Consider the following 20,529-nt stretch of genomic DNA (forward strand, 5'->3'; position numbering starts at 1 on the left):
TTAGAGCCAGGATCACAGGGTCAGGGCTAGAGTCAGGATCAGGAGCCATGCCAAAGATTGAGCTGAAATCAGTGTCAGGAGTCACAGTGACGGTCAGGAGTGGAGTCAGTCGGGAACAGTGCCAAGGGTCAAGCCAGAGTCAGGGTCCAGTACAGCAGTGAACAAGGAATCCACTCAGACAACTTCTTGTGCCTCCTTCCGACTTAAGTAGTGCATCTGAGCCAGTTGGTGGGGCTGGATGTCTGCTCCAATCAGGAGCTTCATGGGCAAAGCCTCTGGTAGACCACATAGCTGCTAGCTCCCTTTTGTGGTAATTCCAGAGAACTGTTGGTTGCGATCTGGGCACCAGTTGGGGACCTCACTGCTTCAATCATAAGTAGTTTATATGTGCTAAATACAACTACAGCATCAGAGAAATACCTGGCAAAATAAGGACACAAAGAAATAAATGAGAAATCTCTGTAAAAAGGCATGAAGATAGTATTCCTGTTTTTTTAATATTATATATTATACTAACATGACAACCTAGTGTGACACTTGGGGCAATTGAATGAAATATTTCCCCAATCTTATACAATTATAAAAACATCTTTGTTTAATAAATGAGCTGATTCACTATGTAAATACAGATTTCACTACTGTTCTTTTCACTACTTAATTATTCCTATTATTTACTATCTGTAAATATTACTACCTCCAGCTGAGATTGGGTCCCCATTGTGCCTGGCACTGTATATACTTATAGTGTGAGAGAATCCCTGCTCTGAAGAGTTTACAAAGCAGACAAAGGGTGGGAGAAATGTAGTAGTATTATCCCCATATAGCAGATAAGGCAGTAAGTGGCAGGGGGTGTCTGCGCTGCCATTGGTGGTGTGACTGCAGCCTGCATAGGCATACCTGAGCTAGAGTGGTAAAAAAAATAGCAGTGAATCTATGGCAGCAGCATAGTCTAGCCACCTAAGTATATACTCAGTGTCCCAGGCAGGCATGTACTCACACAGCTAGGTCATGCTGCCACCCCCTTTATGGCATTTTTAGAGATCATGCCTACACAGGTTGCAATTGCTCCTTTCAATTACAGTGTAGGTATACCCATAGAGACTAGCCCCAGGTCACAAAGGAAGAGTATAGCAGAAGCAGATATTGAACCTAGATCTCCTGAGAACCTGGTTAATTGCAAGACCATTCTTCCTCTCTGTCTTGATTAGAGATTAATTTCATTAAAGTAATCAGTATAGTATGGCACTGTATGAAGAGGAAACTCAAGAAAATATGAGAGCTCTTCAAGGAAGTTATCTACAAAACCAGGAGCTAAAAAAATTCTGATGAGACAATTATAAAAGAACAAAATAACTACATAAAACACAAAAGAGAAAAAGAGCAGACTGGAATAAAGGAGTCCCCCACAGTACAAATGAGTTAACTATTAACAAAGCTCAAGTATACTATGTCTCATATTCACTTCTGTGACAAAGTTCCTCCTCTATCTTGGTGGGTCCTGTGCTTATTGGCACAGATTTTCTTGCCTCAGAGATTCACCATTTGGGTTGGGGAACAGCCCAGAGACCTTCCCCTCTGGGAGAACCCACAGTCCACGTCAATTGGGAGGTTTTGGGGGAACCCAGGCCCACCCTCTACTCCAGGTTCCAGCCCAGGGCCCTGTGGACTGCAACTGTCTATAGTGCCTCCTGTAACAGCTGCATGACAGCTACAACTCCCTGGGCTACTTCCCCATAGCCTCCTCCAAACACCTTCCTTATGCTCACCACAAGACCTTCTTCCTGGTGTCTGATAACACTTGTGCTCCTCAGTCCTCCAGCAGCACACCCTCCCAGCTCCTCACACTCACACCACAAACTGCAGTGAGCTCCTTTTTAAAACCCAGGTGCCCTGATTAGCCTGCCTTAATTGATTCTAGCAGCTTCTTCTTAATTGGCTCCAGGTGTCCTAATTAGCCTGCCTGCCTTAACTGGTTCTAGCAGGTTCCTGATTACTCTAGTGCAGCCCCTGCTCTGGTCACTCAGGGAACAGAAAACTACTCATCCAGTGACCAGTATATTTGCCCTCGACCAGACTCCTGTACCCCACTGGTCTGGGTCTGTCACACTTTGCAGATCAATTCTGAGGGTGGGAGAATTTTTCCTCTGTGAATTTGGTATTCATTCTAATGTGCACTTGTACATCTGTTAGACATTTGTCTACTAGTTTATAACTAGGATTGATATTTAAGACGGTAAAAAGCATCAATACCCCAAATGGAACAAACATGTACAGTTGTTATGAAACTGGCATTTTCTAAGTGAGGTCAAAAATTGTCCTTATTGCAGCATTTTCACCAATTCAGTATGAATAAAAATAGCCAAAATATTATTTTACAGCTCATAATCAGAAGATCAAATCCACATTTTATGGCGTTTTTTAAATAAATTTATTACTTTTTTCGTCTGAAACCCTTACTCATGCTGAGTATTATAGCACCTTATTCCACAGGACAGTTCACTGAGGTCAATATCACATCTTGAAGAGTAAGTTGCTATTCGGTGTAACAGTGTCAGAATCTGATCCTAACTAATCCACAAGGGGTAATTTGCAGGTCTCTCTCTCACATTTTGAAAAGGTGTCCTAATTAGCCTGCCTGCCTTAACTGGTTCTAGCAGGTTCCTGATTACTCTAGTGCAGCCCCTGCTCTGGTCACTCAGGGAACAGAAAACTACTCATCCAGTGACCAACAATTTGGGGTTGTTGGGTTTTTTGGGGGAAGGGAGTTGTTTTTTAAGGCAGCCCTGCTTCTCCAGCTCCTGGTTTTGATCAACCCCCAACCTTTAAAAAAATATAACTAGAGGATGGATGGGGACCTTATTGTTCCATCCCCAAACTTTCTTTTTTGTCCTTTCAATTAATCACAGCATTGTAATACACCTCTACTTCGATATAATGCTGCTGTCGGGAGCCAAAAAATCTTACCATGTTATAGGTGAAACCACATTATATCGAACTTGCTTTGATCCACCAGAGTGTGCAGCCCTGCACGCCCCCTCCCCACCCCACAGAGCACTGCTTTACAGTGTTATATCCGAATTCGTGTTATATCGGGTCACGTTATATCGAGGTAGAGGTGTACTGTCACTTAGGCCCACATTTGTGAACCTAAAACACGGATTTCAGTGCCTAAATACCTTTAAAAGTCTGAAGTTTCATAATGATCTAAACTGATTTGGCTATCATAATGGCAAAATGTTTGGCAGGAGAAGAATGCAGCACAAATAATGTGGACTAAACCAAAGAATAGTAAATACATCTCATCGAGGCTGAAATTCACTTAGGATCTAAGGGAGAGCACAAAGGCCTATGCACCACATAAAACCTCAGGATAAACCTCAAGGGCTTAAATGGGACTTACATGATGCATAATACCTTGTACTGACCTTGCTGAATTTTTCCCAAAGAATAGGAATCAGTTGTTTATATGTTCTCTTACTTGGGTTACACAGAAGATCCTAAAAGATTGCTTCTTTTTTTAATGACTAAGACTGTGTGTCTGAGTCTGGGGGGTTAATTGTGAGAGGTTACTATGATATTTCCTCTCCTGAATTGTCTCTTGCATTTGAAATCTGAAGAAGGACTTCGCCAACCTCTTTGTTTTGGGTCTGTCTTTCATGACACCCACCTCTGGCTGATGGCCAGCTGACTGCTGGAAATGGGCAGTGTCACAGAGTCAGACCTGACAGCCACAGGAGAATGGAGAAAGACAGGCATATCAATCCAAGAATGGTAAATGCCCTTTTTCCTAGGAACTAAAAAGAGGTTACCTCAGGTTAATTAGAAACACCTGAATCCAATTAAGGACAGCCAGTGACCTTTTAAAACCCCTCCTCTGGTAAGAGAGAGAAATGAGAAACAAGCAGCAGCAGGGAGAAAAGGCTTCTCCTACATGGAAGGCTGTTCCCCTTCCTATAGGGGAAACAATCAAGATTACTTCAGTTTGAGGAAGGGCTGGCAACCATAAGCCAGCATAAGACAACACTCCAAGGGGGGAAAGGAAATGGATTTCTTTGTGTTGTGAGTTTGTTGTTTGCTTAAGAGAACTACTTGGGCCTACCCTGAGGCCCACCTTGCAAATAGTGTAAAAATAAACCAGAATAAAGAATTAGAAGCCTCCACAGTAGGACTGGCTCATTCCAGGCCCCATACCACCAAAGGGAGAAATGCTGAGGCTGACAGTATTAGGAAAGGAAAAAACAAACACATTTTTAAAAATACTTTTGTTATGGACTGAGATGTAGGCAGTCTTGCCCAGTAGTCATGTCTAGTGGGTGGAGCAGGCATCTAGGTTGGGGAACAAAGCCAAGGGTCAGCACCACACTCAACTGCCAGTTACCTGAGCCAGGGATCAAGCCCGAGTTAGCCAAGAATCAAAGTTGAGGGTCAGATAGGGTTACCATATTTCAGCAAGCAAAAAAGAGGACGGGAGGAGCCCCACCCCAGCCCCGCCCCTGCCCCTCCCACTTCCCGCCCCCCCCAGAACCCCCAACCCTCCCCCCGTTCCTTGTCCCCTGACTGCCCCCTCCTGGGACCCCTGCCCCTAACTGCCCCCCAGGACTCCACCCCCTATCTAAGCCTCCCTGCCTCTTGTCCCCTGACTGCCCCAACCCTTATCCACACCCCCACCCCCAGACAGACCCCTGGGACTCCCATGCCCCATCCAACCACTCCCCACCCCCTGACAGCCCCCCCCAGAACTCCCAACCCATCTAAACCCCTCTGCTCCCTACCCCCTGACAGCCCCCCCCAGAACTCCCAACCCATCTAAACCCCTCTGCTCCCTGTCCCCTGACTGCTCCGATCCCTCTCCCCACTCTTGCCCCCTGACAGCTCCCCCCCAGAACTCCCAGCCCCCCACCCCCCCGCTCCTTGTCCCCTGACTGCCCCCTCCTGGGACCCCTGCTCCTAACTGCCCTCCAGAATCCCACCCCCTACCTAAGACTCCCTGTTCCTTGTCCCCTAACTGCCCCCTCCTAAGACCCCCCCCCAACTGCCCCCCAGGACCCTACCCCCTACCTGTACCCTGACTGCCCAAAACTTTCTCCACTCCCCCAAAAAGCTCCCCCCTGAACTCCCGACCCCCCCCCCGTTTCTTGACTGCCCCCTCCAGAACCTTCCTGCCCCCTGGCCCCCTTACCCTGCTGCTCAGAACAGGGTGTTGGGCTCTGTGCGAGCCGGACACATGGCTGCGCTCCCCAGCACAACACACAACCCGGTCCCTGGCCCTGCACAGTGCTGCCGGACCGGGACACTGGGCTGCAGGGGAGGAGGAGCTGCCGGCTCAGAATGCAGGGAGGGAGGGAGGGAGGAGCTCCTCTACAGCTGCTCCCGAGTCCAGCCTGTGACTTTCCTGCAGCCCTCCCAGCCGCTCGCTCTGCTCTGCCGGGGAGGGGGGAAATCCCGGACATTTTGAGTGATTTACAAATTCCCCCCGGACGCTATTTTTAGCACAAAAAGAAGGACATGTCCGGGTAAATCCGGACGAATGGTAACCCTAGGGTCAGAGCCAGAACTAGGAACTAACATTTAGAAGGAGGGTGTAAAGGCAGAAATGGGACACAATGATTAAGCATGGGGCAGGAGGAAATCACACCTTCATGTGCCTCCTTCTGCCTTAAATAGCATGGTTGGACCAATCAGTGGAGCTGGGCAATCCTCCAATCCAGGCTCATGTGGTAAGTGCCTTAGCTGAGGCTGTAGTCCTACTAGCTTCTCAGCCTAGCAGGTTTTAGTGGATAAAGGTCATGATGCAGTGACTGCCCGGGCACTCCTAGGCCTGGGTTCAAGACCTGAGAAAGTGTGCTCTGGTATATCACAGTGCAATTAAGAAGTTTCATTCCTTTCATATGACATCTAGCATGTTGCCACTCCAGTACATCTGCCCCAATATAGATTTAAGTATCCTACTTTCAAAGAGTCCTTGCAAATGGTCCATCTTCTGTGTGTTATGGGATGATCAAGTCTCTATAATAACCATTTATTGATTTCAATTTCCAGCTGGATCCAAGTGTGACATTCACAGATTCAAAAAGCTGGCTCAGCCACATATTATAAGTAGCCCACCTGGCTCCATTTATTCCCCCTTTCAAATTAAAGGCAAGGTAACCCAAAACCTCTATCTTCTGCTTTTAAACATTTCACACAAACCCATTTGGGAAATTTATTGTGGTTTTAAAAAGATCAGACTTTTTCATTTGGTGTGTCACACTACAAAAACTGTATGGTACCTGTTAGCCAGATGCTATGGGAATAATAGGCCAAAAGGTACCAGATTTCCTATTTAAAGTCTGCTATATAGCATACATATCAGAATCAGGTGATATTAATGAAAAATAGTGCTGGAAAAGTTACAAACCACTATTCCAAACACAAATGGCATTTTTTTCCCTTTTACAAGTGCACTCAATCTAAATAAGCTTTGAACTCTCCGATCTGTCTGTTTGTGGGAGGCTGCTTGTAACAGCCATATAGCCAATATGACGACAAGTTTGGAAGAGACCCAGGTATTTTTAATCAGTACTGTACTGTACTGTCTGAAATGTATGACACTACTAATGCCTGTTACATATCTAAAATTTTCCTTGATTTTATATTAAGTTAATGGAACCCATAGATCAAATTTCTAAAAGATATACTACTCCTCAGCAGCCTATGCAAGCTCTAATAGGATCTTGTAATGTTTTTATAGCAAACAATTTACTTTTAGAGATTGTAAATGAGACAGTGACTGTCAGTACTGGCATGAGCAACAACTTCACTATCATCAACATTAATGCTCAGTTTTCTTTCTGGCTGGTATTAAACCAGACCAGAATTCTGTCATGAGTACACAAACCTTTGGAAACAGTGAAGAACTCAGAGCAAACCATAGTGGAAAATAAACACTGTACTGGAATTCTGAAACATTTGGTTGATTTTTTTTTCTCGCCACTTTCACTGCACACCAACACAACCTGTCCTCCTGCTGTTTTTAAAGTCCTTCCTTTGGAGGATTTTTCAGGGTACATGACTATGTCTTGACCCCGTACAAAAAGCATGCAGTAGTTTGATAGGACTTGTTCAGGAAATAAAAGGCGCACACTTTATTGAGGTATTGTGCGCATTTCTGAAGCCTAGTCTGCACTTCACATTTTTGCTGGCATAGTTCACATAGCTGTGCTGACAAAAGCCCTAGTATAGATGCAGTTAGGCTGGCCAAAAAAGTCATTTTGCTGGGATAGTTTGTTTTGTTCAGGGAACTGGTATAAGCTATCCCGGTATCAACTCTTTTGCAGGTATAAGCTGTGGTTCCACGAGGAGGCAAACCCTTTCCAGCATAGGCAAGTCCTGAGTTTCATTATATACTCTCCCCATGTACTTCTCCCCTGCTCATGCATATGATGCCAATCAAAAGTAGTGGCAAAGTGAGCCAAGCAAGGCATAACTGTGGCCTAATTAAGTAGTTCTCCAACCAGGACCCAAGAACCAACTGAAGTGTCTTGCAGTGACCACAGTTTAGTGTTAGTGAGGAACTGGGATCATATTGATGAGTGTGCTGAATGGGACAAATTGGTGGCATTGAATGGGGATGTGTAACAGGATCACCCCAATCCTGACATCAGACCCTGCCTCTGCCTTAGGTTTCCCACTCTCATGGAAGCCGGAAGGCCAACTCCCCCACCAGCCTCAGTATTTTTTCCCCTTTTCCCTGGGATGCATTTATTGTTCAAACACTGTCAAGGCTGATTCCCCATTCTGGCACTTTGAGTGCAGAAGGTGAGGGCCCGCAAGGATTCTAAAAATTAATACCAGCCACTCCATGCTGGTATTAAATTCCTAAGGTTACAGCTTTTCTCTGACCTTGGATGGGTAGATGCTGCCTCCACCCAAGTGCAAAAAACCCTCCTTTGAGAACCCAGGAAGGAGCACTTGGGAATTCCTTCCTGTGGAGTACCCTCCAGCTCCTTCACCCCCCCCTCGCCCTCCAGCCCCTTCACCTCCCCCCCCCCAGGGAAGAGCAGAGAAAGAAAACAAAGAAAATCAGCTGTTGTCACCAGCTAATTAAACAACATGTGCACAAACCTCTTAGGACACAAAAATCCAATCTTGGTCTTAAAAAAGGTAAATTTTATTAAAAACAAAAAGAAAGAAAATACATCTACAAACTCAGACTATTGCTAGATTTTAAAAAGAACCACTTATAAGGATTAAGCATCAAAATAACTTTCTTGAGGTCCAGCTTAAAGGTTACAAGCAAAACAAAAGTACCTGGGGTTAACATAGAGGCGCCCACAAGCCATAAAGAAATAAAAAAGATAAATCTAATGGTGTCTTCCTAGACATTTCCTGATCTACTTACATATCTGGGGTTTTAAATGAGTAGTTTCTAGGTATGATTTGATAATTTTTCATACCTGGCCCAAAGCTTCTTATAGCATTACTGCTCTATGTCTCCTCTCCGGGAGAACAACCACAGACAGACAAAAAGGGAGTCTTGTTTCAATTTTAAAAAGTTCTAGCCTTCCAATTGGCTCTTTTGGCCAGGTGCCCACTCACTTCCCTTTACCTATGCATGCAGTCAGACTTTTTAACCCTTCACAGGTAAAGCAAGTAGAGAACAGCTACTAACAGGGATTTTATAGCTAACTGGCTGGCTGGCTGGCTGTCCATAAAAGGTAGCTACCCCTACCCCTTCATTTATCACAAACACTAACACAGTTCAACATCAATCATAACAGGTCAACCATGTCCTCTGGCTCCTTTTAAAACCTCTGCCTCAGAGCCTCTCTGTTGCTGCCTACACAGCCCAAATCCTCAGCCAATTCCTTCAACCTTTAGGTCCCTTTCCCGACCCAGGGTCTCCTGCAAGTTTCCCATCAACTGAGCTGCTTGTTGGGCTTGTACCTCACCCCCCACCCCCAGGAAGCAGCTAGCTAATCACAGGTGAGACTTTGCTCAGCTCACTTAAAGGGGCCATCCCACCCTGTGACAACATGCTCGTGCAGGCCTAATGTGTTAAATATAATCAGAATATTCTTCTGACCAGCAGCATACAATCAACTATTTAGCGTGTCATTTAATAAAAATGGAATATTGAGAATGGCAGAGGTATGCAGTAAACAAGATAACCAAGAAACTCAACCATGCCAGAAATAAATATACTGATCTCTAAATCTGAGCTCCCAAAACTATGGAGGTAGAGTGGGGTTGATGCTGTACATAATGAAAAGTGATGATCCTTATAATTGCATTGTCATATAGGAGCATCATAGTTTACATGATATGTAAGATCAGCTGCTGTTCTGAGGTTCTAAAACAATGTAACATAATATTGGAACTTAGTCAATAGGGATAAACTTTGAATTTTGTAAATTTAAGCCAGGTCACTTATTAATGTAACTTCTGAAAAGAAAAAGGAACATGCCTTTCTAACCCGTTAGAAAAATTCTTTCAAAAAGTAATGAAAGTGCCATTTGACATGATTCTCTCGGATTTTCAAAAACATTTAGGTAAGGTGTTTAAAGCAGAAGTATGTGAAATGTTCTTAATAAAGTACAAAACTACTTGGACTTCAAATTTCTCCCCATTACATGATGAACTAAAAAAAAGAGAGAACGGTTCTGCAAAAGAAAATCGACTTGTGTATTTTTTTAAAGAAATGGGCCTGTTTTTGAAAAAACTGGACTGTGCCTTAAAATTATGAACAATCACGGCTTTACATGCATTTTGTGAAAAACAGCCATCTTTCATGAAAGCAAAATTAAGGATGTGCAAAGCTACCTGGGAAAAAAAAAGGCAAAAAAAAAAAAAATCTGCATGAAATTTTGGAAACAAATTAAATTGCAGACAGTTTCCTTCCTAACAGACTTGTCAGGCAAATCAGTACCTAAGAGGTAAAAGACAATGAGCCAGCTTCTCAGCTGATGTGATCTGGCAATAGCTCCATTGATCTCAGTGGAGCTATGTCAATATCAATGGAGCTATGTGGATTTAAACCAGTTGAGGATCTGGCCCAATATCTTACTGTGGGTTAAAGAGAGGTTTTTATGTGATAGAGTGCCAGTGAATGCCTGTTCCATAGAATGGCATGAAGTTAATAGGGACGTGCCTCAGAGATCTTTACTGGGGCCATGTCATAAACTGGCATGGCTGCTCTCTTTGGAAGCCTATATCCCTGGCCTTGCAGTTCACCTGGTTAGACCTTCACCTGTGGATTAGCTGAGCCGTGGTTGATTGTGGTCAATGCCTCAGGTAAGCAGGCTCAAAGAGTACTCATCAGGCTCAGAGATGACTCATTACAGACCACTGTTCTTAAATATATTTATTTCTCATTTATAATATTCTTGGCCAGTAACATCCTAGTCTAAATCAGATGCAAAAGAAATTATACCATTGTACAGTACCATGATACAGAACCATCTGAAGAACTGTGTCCAGTTACTTCTATAGGGATGTACATAGTCATAAACTCCATCAGACCATGCCTGCACCTCCACCCCACCCCACTGCTATCACTATGTACCTTATATGCCAACCAATTTAAACTTTTAAGCACTCATTAGAAAAGCAGATACATTTCCAAACAAAAAGCATAAATGTTAAAAGTGTTTCTATGGAGTCCAGCTAACACCCCTCAAAATGACGTTCTTTACAAAAACTCAGCACCTTTTAAAAAAACACCTGGTTAAAAAGTCTGGAACTGAAGAGTTAAGAGATCTAACTAGTTCCTTGCTCTTCTGTAACCCTACATTGCCCACTATCACCCCACCTGGCTTTCGATGTCAGATTTTAACTTTGTTCCCTAATTATTGTAAAAATATACGGAAAAATCAAAATAACAAATTAGTAAGCGATTATAAAATCCTGTTTCCATGCACGGGATCTACTTCAAATTTGCTCCACATATACTATAATACTACTTGCCACAAAAAAGCTACATGTTAGTAGTTGCTGCTCAACATATGCCCCGATTTTACAAATTCTTAAGAATATGCTTCACTTTATGTATATGAGCAATCCCAATGAAGTCAATGGGGCTTCTTATGTAGCTAAAACTAGGCACATAGGTTCATAGATTCTAGGACTGGAAGGGACCTCGAGAGGTCATCTCGTCCAGTCCCCTGCCCACATGGCAGGACCAAATACTTTCTAGACTATCCCTGATAGACATTTATCTAACCTACTCTTAAATATCTCCAGAGATGGAGATTCCACAACCTCCCTAGGCAATTTATTCCAGTGTTTAAACACCCTGACAGTTAGGAACTTTTTCCTATTGTCCAACCTAGACCTCCCTTGCTGCAGTTTAAGCCCATTGCTTCTTGTTCTATCCTTAGAGGCTAAGGTGAACAAGTTTTCTCCCTCCTCCTTATGACACCCTTTTAGATACCTGAAAACTGCTATCATGTCCCCTCTCAGTCTTCTCTTTTCCAAACTAAACAAACCCAATTCTTTCAGCATGTTCTCAAGACCTTTAATCATTCTTGTTGCTCTTCTCTGGACCCTTTCCAATTTCTCCACATCTTTCTTGAAATGCGGTGCCCAGAACTAGACACAATACTCCAGCTGAGGCCTAACCAGAGCGGAGTAGAGCGGAAGAATGACTTCTCGTGTCTTGCTCACAACACACCTGTTAATACATCCCAGAATCATGTTTGCTTTTTTTGCAACAGCATCACACTGTTGACTCATATTTAGCTTGTGGTCCACTATAACCCCTAGATCCCTTTCTGCCGTACTCCTTCCTAGACAGTCTCTTCCCATTCTGTATGTGTGAAACTGATTTTTCCTTCCTAAGTGGAGCACTTTGCATTTGTCTTTGTTAAACTTCATCCTGTTTAACTCAGACCATTTCTCCAATTTGTCCAGATCATTTTGAATTATGACCCTGTCCTCCAAAGCAGTTGCAATCCCTCCCAGTTTGGTATCATCTGCAAACTTAATAAGTGTACTTTCTATGCCAATATCTAAGGCATTAATGAAGATATTGAACAGAGCCGGTCCCTAAAGAGACCCCTGAGGAACTCCACTTGTTATGCCTTTCCAGCAGGATTAGGAACCATTAATAACAACTCTCTGAGTACAGTTATCCAGCCAGTTATGCACCCACCTTATAGTAGCCCCATCTAAATTGTATTTGCCTAGTTTATCGATAAGAATATCATGCGAGACCGTATCAAATGCCTTACTAAAGTCACCGTGCCACCAGACTCCTTGTTGTTTTTGTAGATACAGACTAACACGGCTACCCCCTGATACTTTACTAAAGTCTAGGTATACCACATCCACAGCTTCTCCCTTATTCACAAGACTCGTTATCCTATCGAAGAAAGCTATCAGATTGGTTTGACATGATTTGTTCTTTACAAATCCATGCTGGCTGTTCCCGATCACCTTACCACCTTCCAAGTGTTTGCAGATGATTTCCTTAATTACTTGCTCCATTATCTTCCCTGGCACAGAAGTTAAACTAACTGGTCTGTAGTTTCCTGGGTTGTTTTTATTTCCCTTTTTATAGATGGGCACTATATTTGCCCTTTTCCAGTCTTCTGGAATCTCTCCCGTCTCCCATGATTTTCCAAAGATAATAGCTAGAGGCTCAGATACTTCCTCTATTAGCTCCTTGAGTATTCTAGGATGCATTTCATCAGGCCCTGGTGACTTGCAGGCATCTAACTTTTCTAAGTGATTTTTAACTTGTTCTTTTTTTATTTTATCTGCTAAACCTACCCCCTTCCCATTAGCATTCACTATGTTAGGCATTCCTTCAGATTTCTCAGTAAAGACCGAAACAAAGAAGTCATTAAGCATCTCTGCCATTTCCAAGTTTCCTGTTACTGTTTCTCCCTCTTCACTAAGCAATGGGCCTACCCTGTCTTTGGTCTTCCTCTTGCTTCTAATGTATTGATAAAAAGTCTTCTTGTTTCCCTTTATTCCCGTAGCTAGTTTGAGCTCATTTTGTGCCTTTGCCTTTCTAATCTTGCCCCCGCATTCCTGTGTTGTTTGCCTATATTCATCCTTTGTAATCTGTCCTATTTTCCATTTTTTATATGACTCCTTTTTATTTTTTAGATCATGCAAGATCTCGTGGTTAAGCCAAGTGTGGTCTTTTGCCACATTTTCTATCTTTCCTAACCAGCGGAATAGCTTGCTTTTGGGCCCTTAATAGTGTCCCTTTGAAAAACTGCCAACTCTCCTCAGTTGTTTTTCCCCTCAGTCTTGATTCCCATGGGACCTTACCTATCAGCTCTCTGAGCTTACCAAAATCTGCCTTCCTGAAATCCATTGTCTCTATTTTGCTGTTCTCTCTTCTACCCTTCCTTAGAATTGCAAACTCTATGATTTCATGATCACTTTCACCCAAGCTGCCTTCTACTTTCAAATTCTCAACGAGTTCCTCCCTATTTGTTAAAATCAAGTCTAGAACAGCTTCCCCCATAGTCGCTTTTTCAACCTTCTGAAATAAAAAGTTGTCTGCAATGCAGTCCAAGAATTTGTTGGATAGTCTGTGCCCTGCTGTGTTATTTTCCCAACATATATCCGGATAGTTGAAGTCCCCCATCACCACCAAATCTTGGGCTTTGGATGATTTTGTTATTTGTTTAAAAAAAGCCTCATCCACCTCTTCCACCTGGTTAGGTGGCCTGTAGTAGACTCTTAGCATGACATCACCCTTGTTTTTTACCCCTTTTAGCCTAACCCAGAGACTCTCAACAATTCCATCTCCTATGTCCATCTCTACCTCAGTCCAAGTGTGTACATTTTTAATATATAAGGCAACACCTCCTCCCTTTTTCCCCTGTCTATCCTTCCTGAGCAAGCTGTACCCATCCACACCAACATTCCAATCATGTGTATTATCCCACCAAGTTTCAGTGATGCCAACAATGTCATAGTTGTATTTATTTATTAGCACTTCCAGTTCTTCCTGCTTATTACCCATACTTCTCGCATTTGTATATAGGCATCTAAGATACTGGTTTGATCTTTCCTCCCAGTTTTGTCCTGACCCTCCTTTCTCTCTGCCAATATAGCCCACACTCCCTCTCGTTTCCGACCCATCTCCCAGGTCTCCATGTTCCCCACTTACCTGCAGGCTTTGCTCACCTGTCCCTGTCGAACCTAGTTTAAAGCCCTCCTCACTAGGTTAGCTAGTCTGTGTCCAAATAGGGTCTTTCCCCTCCTCGAAAGGTGAACGCCATCTCTGCCTAGCAGTCCTTCCTCAAATAGCATCCCGTGGTCTAGGAAGCCAAAGCCCTCCTGGCAACACCATCTTCGCAGCCAGGCATTCACCTCCATGATGCATCTGTCTCTGCCCGGGCCCCTACCTTTGACAGGAAGAATCGAAGAGAATACCACCTGCGCTCCAAACTCCTTCACCTGTATTCCCAGAGCCCTGTAGTCACTCTTGATCCGCTCAGTGTCACACCGCGCAGTATCATTTGTTCCCACATGGATGAGTAGCATGGGGTAGTAGTCAGAGGGCTGAATAATCCTTGACAATGTGTCCGTAACGACTCGGATACGGGCTCCTGGCAGGCAGCATACCTCCCGAGATGAAATGTCAGGGCGACAGATGGGCGCCTCCATCCCCCTCAGGAGAGAGTCTCCGACCACCACTACCCTACGTTTCCTATTTGCAGTGGTGGCAGCAGACCTCCCAGCCTTAGGGGTACGAGGCTTCTCCTCCTTTACTGTAGGGGGTGATGCCTTCTTTCCTGTATCAAGAAGAGCATACCACAGCGGGAGGGTTCGGAGCACGGGTGAAGCACTGCCTGCTGCCAGAAGTAACCAGCTGCCAGTGTTCACCCTGAGCCATCTCCTCCTCCACCAGTGGTGTATCAGCAGTCCTGTGTACTGGGACAGCTACCTCAGCTGTCTCCACATGGACACTGTCCAGGAATTGCTCGTGGATCCGGATGCTCCTCAACCTAGCCACTTCCTCCTGTAGCTCTCCCATCTGCTGCCTGAGAGATTCCACCAGCAGGCACCTTTCACATTGGATGGTCCCCCCAGCCTGGATATCAGTAAGTGGAAATTGCAAGTTACAGTCTCTGCAAAACCACACCAGGATCTGGGTAAAAGCATCCATGCTCAGGCGCTCTGTCTGGCTACAGGCACAGGTGGAGGAGACAGAAGCAGTGCTGGCACAGGTGTTGCAGGTCTTCCCAACCATCGTAAGTCTCCCTCTGTCAAACTCCCGTCTGCAGCCCCCTGTCTGCTGAAAGGGTTGTTTAAGCAAGAAGTTTTAGGTTTTAAGGGGAATAAAGGGAAAACAGATAGAACCGGCAAGGGACCTTCGCCCCTTCCAAACTCCCTTGCGAAACTCCCTGTTAGCAGCCCCTGGTCGCAAATGATTAAGTACACTGTTGAATCAGGGCCTGTTAAGGACACAACTAAGATGTGGGCAATCATGCCTAATGGCCAGAGCCATGGGGGTAGCCAGGCCTGGAGGTTAAAGCAAAGCTGAGCTGTAATCAAGGATCAGAGCCACGGGACAACTGGGGGCGTCATCGAGAGCAGAGCTGACAGTCAGAAACAGGGATAAGAAGCCAAATGCCAAAGTCAATGGACGAGCCGGAGACCTGGTCAGGAAGTGGAGCTAGGGGTCAGAGCCCGGGGTGTCAAGGATGGAGAAGGGGAGGGGGTGAAGTAGGGACAAGAACAGGTGGGGGTGGGCAGGTGTGGGCAGAGAATTCATTGAGCAGCCAGCAAGTGCTGGCTGTTGCTGGATCAAAGACAAGCTAGCTCTGCCCCTCCACGAATCAGGAAGTGCAGTCAATCAGGCAGCCCCTATTAGGATCAGCTGTGTCCAGTGTGTTGCTAAGAGATTGCCCCTTCTGCAGCTGGCTCCCTGACAGGGCCATAAGTACTGTAGCTTTCTTCACTTCTTGGAATTTATCAAGTTCTGGGTGCTTCTGGCTCTCAAAAGTTCTTTAGGAACTCTCATGGTTGCGGCTTCCTGTCCCCTGTTCACAGAGTTCACTGTCACAGCCCTTTATCTTTTGCAGATCCACACCTTCATTTTAATTAAGAAGTCATAAATGCAGCTTTTGCCTCACACAGAGCTTCCAAGCAAAGAAATGCAGCTCTCTTGATATGCAACAACTGTAAATCTCTGCAGTCATCCCAAATAAAGGCAAAGAATCTATACTAAAATCCATGTAAATTACATATGCTTTTTTAAAACTCTGTTCCATTTAATGGAACTATTTAAGGTAAACACCCTTATTTGGTATGAATGCCAATTTTTAAGCCATGCACCTTGGGGAACAAATTATTTTCTTATTAACAGTACACTGTGAATCCAGAGTATCTCTTACGGAAGGGGACATGCTCTGGATTTACTTTGGTGTAACTAAGCAGAATTTGGCACAGTAGTTTTGTTGCCAGGACAAGTTAACTTTTCAGATTTCCTCTAACTTTTTTACACAATGATCCCTTTATAACAAGAATAAATAGACTGATTGAAAAATCCAGGTACTTGATAAACAGAAGGTAGGTTCAGAAGTTCAAGCACCTAGGTGAACTCAATGATGAATTTATAAGCAGAACAGGAAGGCATGAACTAAATGGAAAGAAATGAATGGCGTGATTTGGGATAGGATTATTCCTAGCAAATTGTAAAGATCTATAAGACTGTAATCAGGCCTGTGCTTTGGTATGGCTCAAATGTTGGGCACTGAGGAAGCAATAGGAGCAGATCTTGAATACAGTAGAAATGAAAATGTTAAGATGGATGACTGGAGTTACAAGTTTGGGCCATGTTCGGAACACATGAAATGAAGATGGTACCAATTAGAAAAAAGTTGAGGCAGTCCAGGCTTAGATGGTTTGTTCATGTGAAAAGAAGATTGGAAGGATATATAGGAAAGAGGGAGGTAAACTTATAAGTCAAGGGTAAGAGAAGGGTTGTAAGAGTCATAACTAGGTGGATGGTTTGTAGGTCATACAAAAGGATCTGATTAGCTGTGGAGTTTCCAAGGAACTGCTTCAAGACAGACTAGAATGGAGAAGAAGGACTCAATGAGATGACCCATATAAAGGGTTAAAGGCTAGAAGAAGAAGAAGAGTTAATAGACAGAAGGAGAAAAAATCCCTTCTTGATATCAGAGGCCAGATTCTCATCTAGTATAAATGGATGTGGCTTGACTGAAGTCCAGAATGGAACAAAGACGCTATTTAACAATATACAGCAAAATGTACTATAATATTTGATGCACTAACACATTTGTGAAATCAATAATCACATAGTGTAGAACATGAACCATTTTCCTTAGTGAAAGAACTAACAAACTTTCACCGTGGTAGTTTGAACATCTTGAGAAAGTGTTTAAAATTCTATTTTGGTTAAAATGCTCTATAAATATTTTTGGTTTCTGCCTACATAGCCATTGGCTCTGGAGTACAATTATTTTCCAGTGTAAGTTACAGCAATATCCATCACAGACTAAAAAAATAAATGAAAACAGCAGATTTATAATCATAGAAAGCTTATATCACCTATTGTTTTAAAACCCATGAATGGCTGCCATATGACCAAAAACAAGTCAAACATCCGTCCTGGAAAATATAAAATACATTCCACCTGATCACAAAGTTCTTCATACCAGCATGAAATCCATGGCAATGGTTTCCTTCCCATAACATTGTTGTGGTTATTACAGCTAGAGCAATCATTATTAAAATCAACTTCCATCCAACAACTGGCCTTTCAAGAACAGTTGAAAAAGAGCCAATTTTGACTCTGAGAAAGTGCTTGTGAAATCTTTTGTCCACAATTTCGTAACTCCTCTGCATATCTGCATAGCATATGCACTATATTAAAGATATGGGTCAAGGTTTTTCTGACATATTGTATTTTGAATATACATTGAACAACTTATGTTGAAGCAATTTAACAAATGTAAGCCTCTGTGTGTCTATTGGTAGGTCTCATTTCTCTCACTGGCTGAGACATTGAACGGAGTGCAAACAAGGACAGCGGTGGCTAACCTCCCATAGGCCTCAGCAGGAGTTCCATGTGTAGAATGAGAGGTGAACACTGTAGTAAGGCATGAGGAGCAGGTGATGCGCTGTGATAATTTGTGCCGTCATACTAAACGTGTCAGAAGTAATATATCTGAACCCTTTGTATGGGGGTCACACTTAAAAAGGTCTATATCCAAGAGAAAATTTCCTGTCTTTAACATGGGAAATACCCCTTGACTGAGGGATATATTTCAAAATGATTAAAATGTAAACACCATAGTACAGCTCTCATTTCCTAGACGGTGCACACTGTTGTACTGTAATTGTCAATGTGAAACCATTTGCAATCTCTCATTTCAGCTGACAAACATTCAAATCCTTGTGCAACATGCAAGGCATTCCAAGGTCCCATAGCACTTCCCATCAGATTGGGTCTTGAACCCTCCGTCTTGATGCCTGGACACATTCCAGTTCAAGTAACTTACATTCTTGCCCTTATAATTGCAATTCGATATGACATTCATATTCACTCCTTATTCTGAAGTGTTGTAGTGTGGTCTATTCAATCAATCTGTTTGTCTGTCTGTCTATGGTATATCAAAGACACATATCAACATGGTATCTAAACAGCTCCTCATTTCAGTGGTGGGAAAAGTGGTTGCAATTCATTTCCTATTTGATAGGAGAGTGTAAGTTGTGCTTCACTGATAGGTGCTCCTCTTTTATAAACACTTTCTGTGACTATTCTAGTGAACAAGTCTCCCGGCAGATACATTTATAGAAACAGTGAAATTTAAGCCAATACTACAGAATATTGACAGAAAATGAATGTTGAACTTGTAAACAGAGGCATGTGCATGGGAAACCTAATCCAGTCTGGGAGCAGAAATAAACAATGTGACGCTGGTGAACAGTCAAAACTCATCAACACAGCGCGAATTTCAGATCTTCACTACACATAGCAAACCACTAGCAAACAATCTTCAGACCAAGAATTAGCTAAAGAAACTATTTGACAAATATTTTAAAATAACAAAAAGCAAACTGCTTGTAGACAATTCGCAAATAGGACAAAAAGTGATGTTCATTCAATACATTGAATTAAGTCTACAGAAGATTTTTTTTTCCTGGTCTTATCTTAGCTTTAGGAATGCAGAAATTCATACCAGTAAGTTGAATGTTGATGGCTTTGATGTTTCAGAATTTAGCACAAGCTGCAATTCATGATTATAATGAAACAGGGACTGTTGGAAACACCTATCTTACAGTAAAGGAGTATGATGCATGGAAAACCTTTGCCAAGAAAACACATTGAAACAACAAAATCAATATTTACAGATTCAGCCTGGATCTCTCTTAGCTGACAAACCATTCAGGTACCAGGCCCCAGACAACCACAGAGTGAACAAGCCTAGGGATAATGGAAACTATTACATTTATTAAATAGAAAACCTGTTAAACTATTATATATAACAACAATCAATGATGATTTAGATGCAATCCTTTAATGGCATTCTTTGAAAATCACTTTGATAATTACCCTCATTATACATCATGAAATCATGAGATTTAAGTTTGAGATTTATTTCCTGAAAAGGAAGTGTGGAAATACATTAAAGGGGGCGGATGGGGGAGGAGAGAGAGAAAGAGTGAGTTTATTAAGTTACTTAAGTAATTAAACAGGGTCCTGAGCAGCAGAACTGTTGGTTGAAATCCTGGCTCCATTGAAGTCACTGGGGCCAGGATTCGGCCTCCTGGGTTCTGTTCCTGGCTTTGCTGCTGATTTCCTGCAAAACCTTGGGCTAGTAAGTTAATTACCTCTTTTAACTTCAGTTTCCACATCTGAAAGAAAGGATCTAACAATCCTTCCCTACCTCATGTAGGTGTAAGAAGGTTTCATTTATTAGCATGGGTGAAGAACCTGGAGCACGTGAGGTGAAATATGCTTTACAGGTTGTTATTACCTTCTCCAGGTGACCTCCAGGCAGCTGTGGTTGGGAAAATATACATCCCTTCCCCCCACCCCAGTGTCACCTCTTCCCTCCTATTCCATCCTGCTCCCCTCCTTGCATAGACGAGTCAAGAGGCCTTCACAGACTCCAGAGAAAGTGGGCGGAGGCTACTTTTGTGGAGGAGGCTGAGTCTCCACTCTGTGCCAGAGGAAGAGGTCTGCACCAGGATCTGGGGGCATGATTTCCCCCTTCGTATACAATTTCGAAGAGCAAATAGAAGGAAGATTCAATCCTGCAAACCTCTGAGTGCCTCCAAGTCCTGAAGAAATCAAAGGGAGGAAAGGGCGCTTGCAAAAATCAAACCTATAGTCATCTCTCAGCTGCACAAAGAGATCTCAATAAAGAACAAAAAGCTGGGAAATCAAAAAAACACTGCAAAAAACCAGAGCTCTTCAGTGAAAGAGGATTGGAATTCAGAATTCTGGTATTGGTGGAAAAACCTCCCAGCCCATTGGTTTATAATCAAATTGCCTTGGATAAAATCAGAAGGGATCCAAACCTTCAGTCAGATCTTGAACTGAATCCG

This window comes from Chrysemys picta, chromosome 1, assembly GCF_011386835.1.
Source record: "Chrysemys picta bellii isolate R12L10 chromosome 1, ASM1138683v2, whole genome shotgun sequence".
NCBI lineage: Eukaryota > Metazoa > Chordata > Testudines > Emydidae > Chrysemys > Chrysemys picta.